General features: G+C 44.5%; 1 pseudogene across 1 annotated transcript; it reads left to right on the top strand.

Moving 5' to 3' along the window:
* Positions 1–1,535: 1,535 nt before the first annotated feature.
* On the top strand, positions 1,536–3,494 carry LOC114614609 (annotated as a pseudogene). Its single transcript, XR_003710366.1, has one exon. The product of XR_003710366.1 is annotated as a lysine--tRNA ligase pseudogene (transcript).
* The last annotated feature ends 6,434 nt before the right edge of the window (positions 3,495–9,928 follow it).

Raw genomic sequence — 9,928 nt, 5'->3', positions numbered from 1 at the left:
CTATCTATCTATCTATCTATCTATCTATCTATCTATCTATCTATCTATCTACCTGACGAGAAGCTTTTTCTGGGTGATCATGTGACTCACCTTCTCTTGGCCTCTAAGCTTTGAAGCATAATTCCCCCATCTCCCCCTGCCTGACAGGCGGTGTCAGGTTGAGGAGAAATAGAGAGATTCAAGGCAGGGATGTGGTTCCTGGGATAGTCCCTAACTATGTTTGAAGACTCAGGCCTCTGTTATCACATGTGAGAATCAATTGGGCCAGTAAGACCCACTTGGTCAAGTGAAAGCTAGTGAGGAAATTGTTATAAACTTTCTTTTAAAACTAAGATGATGTGCTCGGTGATTGACAAGCTAGGTGAATGATGAGCTAGGCGTAATGGTACTCACCTGTAATCTCAGCATACTAAAGAGTGAGATAGGAAGATATCAAGGTTGAGGATAGCCTGGGCTACCTAGACAGGCTAAAGACCACATCATAACCACAGAAAGAAAGAGGAACACTGCCACTGAAAAATGACAGCGAACACCATGTGGATTTCTGTTTGTGAAGTTAAGATCATAGAAGATCATAGAGCAAGCTTTATTCTTGGTCTGGCCTAGTGCCCTCTCTTATTGGCCCATCCTTCAGGCTGGAAGCGGAGTGGGGGTCAACCTTCAAGCTCCGTTTCTGCTCTGGAGTTTTATGATGCTCAACGCAGTGTGTTGAGTAGCCAAATAACTTAAGATGTAAGAAGCTTAACCAAAGCTATAAAATACCCTCTTTCTGGTTTTAGCAAAAGCTGTAACTATTTCTCCCTAGTTCCTCATGTTTTATGTATTTAAAAGATAAAACACAGACGGAAGCTAGTAGCGGAGTCTGTCCTGCACATTTTCCTCCTCTGACGTCCTCAGGATATTTTCTTGGTTATTATTTCTTCACATCATATACATCCGAGAATTAAAGAATAAATGTTTCATTTACTGCTACACAGCTTTCTGGATGTCTATGCATAAAGAAGGGTGGGAGGAATGGCGCGCGTGGAGCCTCAGCTTGTCTCTTTTGTGTTGAGAGGGGCCCCAGCTTCCGCCAAGCGGAAGACTCGTCGCCTCATCCGAACCCAGTCATAGCCACAGCGAACGCTCAACTCTGATTCACCGTATTTACTCATTTGTTAATTTTTCGTGCATGGATAGAAAACTTATTTTTGAACATGCTGAGAAGATAATTCAACGGAACACGGGACTGAACTGCAAGACTGAGTCCTTTGCCCAAAAGAAGTGATACGAGAGAGTGTCGAGCAGGCTTTGCGAAGCCTAACAGATTTGTAGTAGAAACTGCTTTTGATGAAGCACCCACAGCAGCCTTGTGGGTACTGAGCGGGGAGCTCTTCCAGACTCCTGATTACAACCAGACCATTATCAGTGGTTTTCCTTGATAAAGACAATGCCCAATTTCTTTAACTCTGCCAGTCGGGACTAACTAGGACTTCAGGGGGACTGGAGAGCTGATAGGATGGGCTCAGAAGTCACAATTTTTTTCCTGAGCCAGTGGGGAAGATGGCTACGCTGCAGGAGAGTGAAGTCAACGTGGATGGCGAGCCGAAACTAAGCAAGAATGAGCTGAAGAGGCGTCTGAAAGCTGAGAAGAAACTGGCAGAGAAAGAGGCCAAGCAGAAAGAGCTCAGTGAGAAACAGCTAAACCAGTCTGCTTCTGCCACCAACCACACTGCTGACAATGGTGTGGGTGCTGAGGAGGAGACTCTGGACCCAAATCAATACTACAAGATCCGAAGTCAAGCAGTCCAGCAGCTGAAGGTCAGTGGGGAGGACCCGTACCCACACAAGTTCCATGTGGACATCTCTCTCACTCAGTTCATCCAAGACTACAGTCACCTGCAGCCTGGGGACCACCTGACTGACGTCACCCTAAAAGTGGCAGGTCACATCCATGCCAAGAGAGCCTCTGGGGGAAAGCTCATCTTCTATGACCTTCGAGGAGAGGGAGTCAAGTTACAAGTCATGGCCAACTCCAGGAATTATAAATCAGAGGAGGAATTTGTTCATATCAATAACAAGCTGCGCCGGGGAGACATAATTGGAGTGGAGGGGAATCCTGGGAAAACCAAGAAGGGTGAGCTGAGCATCATCCCCCAGGAGATGACACTCCTGTCCCCCTGCCTGCACATGCTGCCTCACCTTCACTTCGGCCTCAAAGACAAGGAAACAAGGTATCGTCAGAGATACTTGGACTTGATCCTGAACGACTTTGTGAGGCAGAAATTTATCGTCCGCTCTAAGATCATCACATATATAAGAAGTTTCTTGGATGAGCTGGGATTTCTAGAGATCGAAACTCCCATGATGAACATCATTCCTGGGGGAGCTGTGGCCAAGCCTTTCATCACCTATCACAACGAGCTGGACATGAACTTGTACATGAGAATTGCTCCAGAACTCTACCATAAGATGCTGGTGGTTGGTGGCATTGACCGGGTTTATGAAATTGGGCGCCAGTTCCGGAACGAAGGGATTGATTTGACTCACAATCCTGAGTTCACCACCTGTGAGTTCTACATGGCCTATGCAGACTATCATGACCTCATGGAAATCACAGAGAAGATGCTGTCAGGGATGGTGAAAAGCATTACAGGTGGTTACAAGATCACCTACCACCCAGATGGGCCAGAAGGCCAAGCCTACGAGATTGACTTCACCCCACCCTTCCGAAGAATCAGCATGGTGGAAGAGCTTGAGAAAGCCCTAGGTGTGAAGCTGCCAGAAACCAGTCTCTTTGAAACTGAAGAAACTAGAAAAATTCTTGATGATATTTGTGTTGCAAAAGCTGTTGAATGCCCCCCACCTCGGACCACAGCCAGGCTCCTTGATAAGCTTGTTGGAGAGTTCCTCGAGGTGACGTGCATCAGCCCTACGTTCATCTGTGACCACCCACAGATCATGAGTCCTCTGGCCAAGTGGCACCGCTCCAAAGCGGGTCTAACTGAACGCTTTGAGCTGTTTGTCATGAAGAAGGAAATATGCAATGCCTACACTGAGCTGAATGACCCTGTGCGGCAGCGGCAGCTATTTGAAGAACAGGCCAAGGCCAAGGCTGCTGGTGATGATGAGGCCATGTTCATCGATGAGAACTTCTGTACTGCCCTGGAATACGGGCTGCCCCCAACAGCTGGCTGGGGCATGGGTATCGATCGAGTCACCATGTTTCTCACAGATTCCAACAATATCAAGGAAGTACTTCTCTTTCCTGCCATGAAGCCTGAAGACAAGAAGGAAACTGCAACAGCCACTGAAACCCCAGAGAGCACAGAGGCCAGCCCCTCTGTCTAGAGGACTCATGCAGCTATGGCATCTGCATTGCAGCAGATCTGGTCTGAGGGAGCCATTCCTGTGGCGCCGTCCATCTATCCACTGCAGTCCAACCACAAGAGAGAAGAGTTAAAGAATTTCTTTTTATTCCTTGTTACCAAATAAACCATTTCTCTCTTTAAAAAAAAAAAAAAAAGGATGGGCTCAGAACCCTCTTGGGTGGGGAGAGAACAGCAAGCCTGGCTGCATAGTATGTGCCTCGGCAGTGCTTGGATTCATGCGTGAGTCACCATGCTTACATCTGCTAAAGTTTTAGTGAGCCCCAGCTTCTTGCTTTCAATAAAATTCTCACGTTCTTATTTATACCCTTAGAGTATGTCCCTGATCCATTTTTAAGGCAATAGAGCATATACTAACTAAGATACTTCCTACATAGCAAGAACTCCTTATATAGCAAGGATGCCTGTCTTAGTGCAAAGCTGTTCATGGAGTATGTTCCAGTTAAGACTTATTGATTGATCAATTGATGAAATGATTAGATTGAGTTTCACAAATGTCAAGGGCTTTACTTTTGGAGCTCTGTCTTCTTGAGGTATCTTCTATAGGGACTTTAGGTTAGACCTAGATGTGTAATGGGTGCTGCTCATATGATGCCTGTGGACAAATGGACTTGCTCTGTTCATGTACACCCATTTCTCATCAGGTACTGCCATACAATGGCTGAAGGAAGACAAGCATTTCTACAAACTCTTCTGGTCTTATTTTTTCATTAAAAAATAACATTGTTAATGTCGATCCCTTGCCTACTTTGGCAGGAAGACTTTAAAGGCTTTCTTTCCTCCTGAAAATGGTTCCGATGATTTTTTTTTAAATTTTAGTTTTCTGTTTTATTTGAACAAGGGTTTCACTATGTATCTCAGGCTATTCTTGAATTCACTGTACAGGCCAGCCTTCCGAGTGGGGAGATTACACCCAGAAAGTAGTCTCGACTTATCAGTGTACAAGGAAAGTTCATGTCAACCCACTCATTTAAGTCTTACATGTACACAACTGGTCGTTATATTAATTCCTATTTTTAGAGGCAAGAAAACAGAGACTCTGAGAAGTTAAGGCTCATGGTTAATGAATCACTCATACACAGCTAGTTACAAACGTTGAATCCATTATTTAAATTTTTAGCATGCAAATTAGCTACCAGTAGAAAAAAGTAATCATAGTAATTACCAATATCCCCCAGCTATAAACCCTGTGACCTATAGCTGCAGGCTGCCTATAGGAAATACCAGTGTAATACTGGCACAGATGATTTTTAAAAAGTAGACTTAAGATCCACTTCATGAGATAGAACCCATACCTGATCCTGTTAAAGTGGCCAAAACCTCGAGGCTAGATAGGCCTAGGAGCCAAGGGGAAACCCTATCACTATTGCTCTGCTAAAGGAACATAACAATAAAATGACTTCTAATGGCGTATTGCTTTACTCATAAATCGATCTCTCACTCATCAGAGAAACTTCTTGCAGTAGATGGTAATTAATACAGATTCATAACTGGACAATATTCAGAGAGTGAGAGACTCTGGAGTATGTGGTCAGCCCTAAATGGGATGTCTTTATCAAACTCTTCCCCACAAGGCTCAGGGAAGCATAAAGATTGTAAGAGCCAGAAGCGGTAGATGCCTCTAAGACCACATCACCCAGACACGACAGCAGAACTGACGCACGTAGGAATTTTACAGAGGCTGGAGGCATGCACAAGACCTGTACAGGTTCAAGCCAGATGGCTCCTGGAGACAGGGAAGTGGATACAAGGTCTCACCTCTAATAAAGAAGTTATCTCCTGAGGGGAAGGGAAATCAGTGGTGTTAGTAGTATTAGTGTTCATAAATGCTTGAAGGTCAAATACTGAAGCTATGATAAAGTACAGATGCATTTTTCAAGTGAGCATCTTCCACTTGTATGGATTCAGCCAGAAGAACTTGAAGAATAAGAAACAGGGTAGGTTAAAACTCACTAGAAACTTCTTAGAGAGTTTAGTAAATAAAAACAAAAGCTAATCAACCAACTGCAAAATCCCTAATCACTAGAACTAGTACTGAAATGTAAAAAGAGTTCCTGGGCTGTTGCTTTCTTAGAACACAGTAACAAGTTTTCCAGGATTACAGTGTAATTCACAGCAGACCACAGGAAGACCTCCATGTAATTGGTGCTGGAAAGATCAGGACCTGGGGAAGGAGGTTGGTGGTGGTCTATTTACCTCTCCAAATACTGGAGAGTAGTTCTTTAGTTACTGAGGTTGGCAAGATAGGAATCCAAACCAGCCTCTCCTCTCTGCACCTTTCTTGTGTTAATGAGAAACAGACATGCACTGGGATGGTTTGAGATAGCCTAGGCCAGGCCTCAGAACTGGAGGAATGTAGAGATAAAGTATCCATCTGCCCCAGCCTAGGTTTAGTCTTGATACAGCATCTGCTGGTTTACAGGAGCAGGAAGTTGCTGACTTCTCTCCTTTAGTCCCAAACTGGGAGAACTTTGACTTAGTAAGCAGTGATTGGCAAGCATGTGTGATACTTTCATGAAGATGTCTGACTTAGCTAAAATTAGTGCCATGTAATCATGACTGCATGCTGCCCAATATAATCCATCTTGTAAAGAGGGGATGAGGATTTTCAGACAGATTTTTAGCAGCATCATCAAGAAGAGTTTGCAATCAGCTCTCAATCATGCCTCCTCGGGGAGAAGAACTGAGTGTGGTTCTCGTAGATGACATACAACTCCCCAATCCTCTCCATTTGATTGTGATTAATGTTCGCGTCTTGCTGGAAGGCAGGTGTGTTCCTCGTGCTCTGGGCTCTGGGAATTCAGCTCATTTCAGCCTCAGCACTGAAGGCACAAACGAGGCTGGAGCCCTCTCCAGAGGCTTGGAAAGTTCAACAGTTTCCTCCAGAGGGAGTGGGAAGGAATCCTTCCCAGCCATCCTTGCGGTGACAAAGAGTGCATTAATTGTCACAGTCGCATGAAGCACCACTCCACTAACAGAGCAGAGTGACTTTTACCTCTCTTCTTTAAAAGATTAAACATTCTGCTTTAGATGAGCCAGGACAGCAGAGGATGAGATGTGCAGATGCAGGGATCTTTTCTTTGTGGCGACATTGAGAAGATTTAAGTTTTTTTTTTTAAAAAAAGAAGGTCTTTTACTTATTTGCCAACAGTTTCATATTGCAAACAATGCACTTTGATCATATGTACCCCACTGCCCCCTCTTTTTCTCCCCAGGCACCCCAATGCATCTGCATCCTCCTGTGGTCTTTCTTTCTCTGTTAATCACCCACTGTGTTCAATTAGCACTGGCTGTTGGAATGTTGGCTGGTCTTGCTGCTGTCACCATGTGCAGCTAATCATAGCTGTGGTGAGTTCATGGGTGCTGGGTTCGTATCCTATCTTGAAGAGAGTGTTTCACGGCACCCCTCCCGTCCTTGTATCTTTTCTACCCTCTCTTCTGAGAAACTCCCTGATGCTTTAAAATGGATCTGTTTTTGAATCAGATAGCTGCTATGGAAATGTCATCTCAGGTATTTCCTTTGTATATGTCTGAGGAGAGACTGACAGTCATGGAGTCAATGTCCCCACGGAATGGCTGAGCACATAACCTAGTGAAGAACACTTTCCTAGATCCTTACAACACAGAAAGTAAATACATCCAGTTGCTACATGGGTAGATAATGGGAAGTGATGCTTGCTTAGTTGTTCTATGTGATAATGGAGAAACAGAGTGTGTGCTCTGTAAATGGTATCTCACTCATAGGAAGAACCATCGGCAGAGCTGGGGGATGGCTCAGTTGGTGAAATGCCTGGTGGAGAAGCAGTGGACAGAGTTCAGGTCCCTACCACTCACATAAAATCCAGGTGTGGTGGTACCTGTGATACTAGCGCTGTGTAGAGGGGAACACAGACTGGGTCCTTTGAGATCCATGGCCAGATATTCTAGCCAATCAGTGGATTCCAGATTTTGTGAGAGACACCATCTCATAAACCAAGGTGAGGAGTGATAGAGGAGGACACCCAGTGTCAACCTTGGGCCTTCTCCTGTGTGCACAATCATGTGTGCTTGTGTGTGTGCACACACAAGCACAGAGAAAGAAAGAGAGAGAACTGCTTGACAGTTGTTTGACTTATTTTATCAATAAATAAAACTCTGTAACCAACATAGGCTGCAAGCTAGTTCATAACTAATTGGGCATAAGCCTTCATTGTCATCCTGGGAAAATAGATAAAATTCCACAAAGGACGTCTATGAAAAGAATAAACCATAGACACTTATGACTTGAGTGAACATTCCCATTTGAAATTGCTACTTGCCAAAATTGAAAGACACCAAATGGTTTTACCAACAAGTTGATTGTAACATGACTATGGAATGATAGCCTAGCTGGTGCAAGCAAGTACTGGATGTCCTTTACTGAAACTTTCCAGATTGGGGAGCTGGCTTGGTTGGTCAACTGTTCCCTACAAATACACAAGAAGCCGAGTTCAGTCCCCTACATAATACACATAAATGCATCCCTTTGGGAATTTAAGCTAATTAAGCAAGTGAAACTTGAAGTTCACTATGTCTGTGTATTGCATTTCCTGCCCAAAGGAGCTCACCCAACTCTGCCTCCACTCGTCGAGAATCACCCTTGTATATGGGCCACAATCTCCCATGGCGCCTCGAAGAGTCCGTCAAAGCATATAATTGAGTATATGATTCTCAACTCCCACTTGGTGGCTTTCATTTTGGGTAGGTGGCAGTTGTAGATGGGAATTTCATTTAAGTCACCAGTGTCTGTGGTATACTCTCTTCATAAACATTTTTTCATAGAATTTAATCTATTCTTCCATATATCTATTTGATATATGCTTATACCCATTTAGTTATAGACTCAGTTACATTCTAGTTAGTTCTATCTAGTTGGGTCCTTTTTTTTTGATAAAATAAATCGAAACACAATGTATCAAATGACAAACAGGAGCAGTGGCAACTGTTGCAGAAGGCCTGCAACTGGTTTCTCAGCACAAAGATGCCTGTTGCTATTCCAGTTTTCATCAGTAAAGGAACTTGAGGGCTTTGCCACTCCAAGACACTTCTTGTACTAAGGACGCCTGTAGGTTCTTGTCAATGGCTCATTTCTCTCCCAGACCCGCCTCTGGGGTGCCAAGCAGCTTATCTCTCTCAGGAGTGGCAGCCTCAGTGGCAGGCTTCACGTTCCTGTCTTATCACTACTTTTCATGGCTCCTCCAAGCAAACAGTGATCCCTACTTGACTCAGGCCAAGAGCTGTATTGATTACTAACTTCAAACATCTGGTTTTCATTATGCATGGTAGCAGATCAGAGCGGGTTGCTGTACTGGCTGGCGTGGTCACTCAACAACCATCAGGACTAGCTATAAAGAAAATTTAACATATCCTGTAATTACAGTCTGCCCAGCATAGAGTGGCTGAGGATCTGCAGATCTGATATCAGGGCAGGGAAAATGTTTATTGTATCTGCACTACACATTTATTTACTTGGAGGTAAGAGCTTGCTGAAATCGGGCCACCCCTAGGACTGATACTCCTGCCAGGGCAGAGTGGCTTCTTGTTTAGGTCAGGCAGCTCCGGTGAGGCTCCAGGCAGATGGTCCCTTAATGCACTTACAGACTTCAGAATTTGGCCTGATGGAAGTGGACAATTGAAACTTGTCTGGAATAAACAAACCCTTACCCTCCGCAGCACCATGGGCCCTTTCCTGGCCCTCTACTAACCCTAGGGCCTTTGGGGACCTTTAACTGTCCCCTACTAGCTATAGGGTGACAGAAGTAGCAAATGAGCAAGCACTGGGTGTTTGTTCTTACACTCCTTATAACTCCCATGGGTCAGGCATTTTTATGTTGATTTAAGAACAAGGAAGGAACTGAGGTTGAATTTTTCAGGTGGGGGAAGGATCTGTGTCCTCAGGATGCTAGCCAAGGAGGAACATCCTCCCTGCTCTTTCTCCTAGCGGGAGACCATGATGTGGCCTCTCCCCCTCATAATATTTTAGGCAGACTGACCTCCAAACTGTAGTGACAGTTGCTATGAGGACCCTACAATAGTGTGTTATTAATGTTTCTGTTCATGTTGCTTTGATGAAATACCTAATGAGATCAGCTTAAAGAAGGAAGGGTTTCTTTTGGTTCACAGTTGAATGGCACAGGGTGTTGTGGCAGGGGAGGCCTGGAGGCAGGAGTGTGAGGAAACTGGTCACAGTGTCTGTACTCAAGAAGGGGAGGGGGATATATATATATATATATATATATATATATATATATATATATATATAGAGAGAGAGAGAGAGAGAGAGAGAGAGAGGAGAGAGTGGAGAGAGTGGAGAGAGAAGAGAGAGACACAGAGAGACAGAGAAACAGAGAGAGGAGAGAGACACAGAGAGACAGACAGAGGAGAGAGACAGAGAGAGGACACACACACACAGAGACAGAGAGAGGGGCAGAGAGAGAGAGGAGAGAGAGAAGAGAGAGACAGGCAGAGAGAGACAGAGAGACAGATAGACAGAGACAGAGAGAGAAAGAGAGAGGACACACACACAGAGGAGAGAGAGAGAG

The sequence above is a fragment of the Grammomys surdaster genome, unplaced genomic scaffold (genome assembly GCF_004785775.1).
Source record: "Grammomys surdaster isolate TR1022 unplaced genomic scaffold, NIH_TR_1.0 130, whole genome shotgun sequence".
NCBI lineage: Eukaryota > Metazoa > Chordata > Mammalia > Rodentia > Muridae > Grammomys > Grammomys surdaster.
The sequence above is the reverse complement of the archived record's forward strand: the minus strand, read 5'-3'. Positions and strand labels throughout refer to the sequence as shown.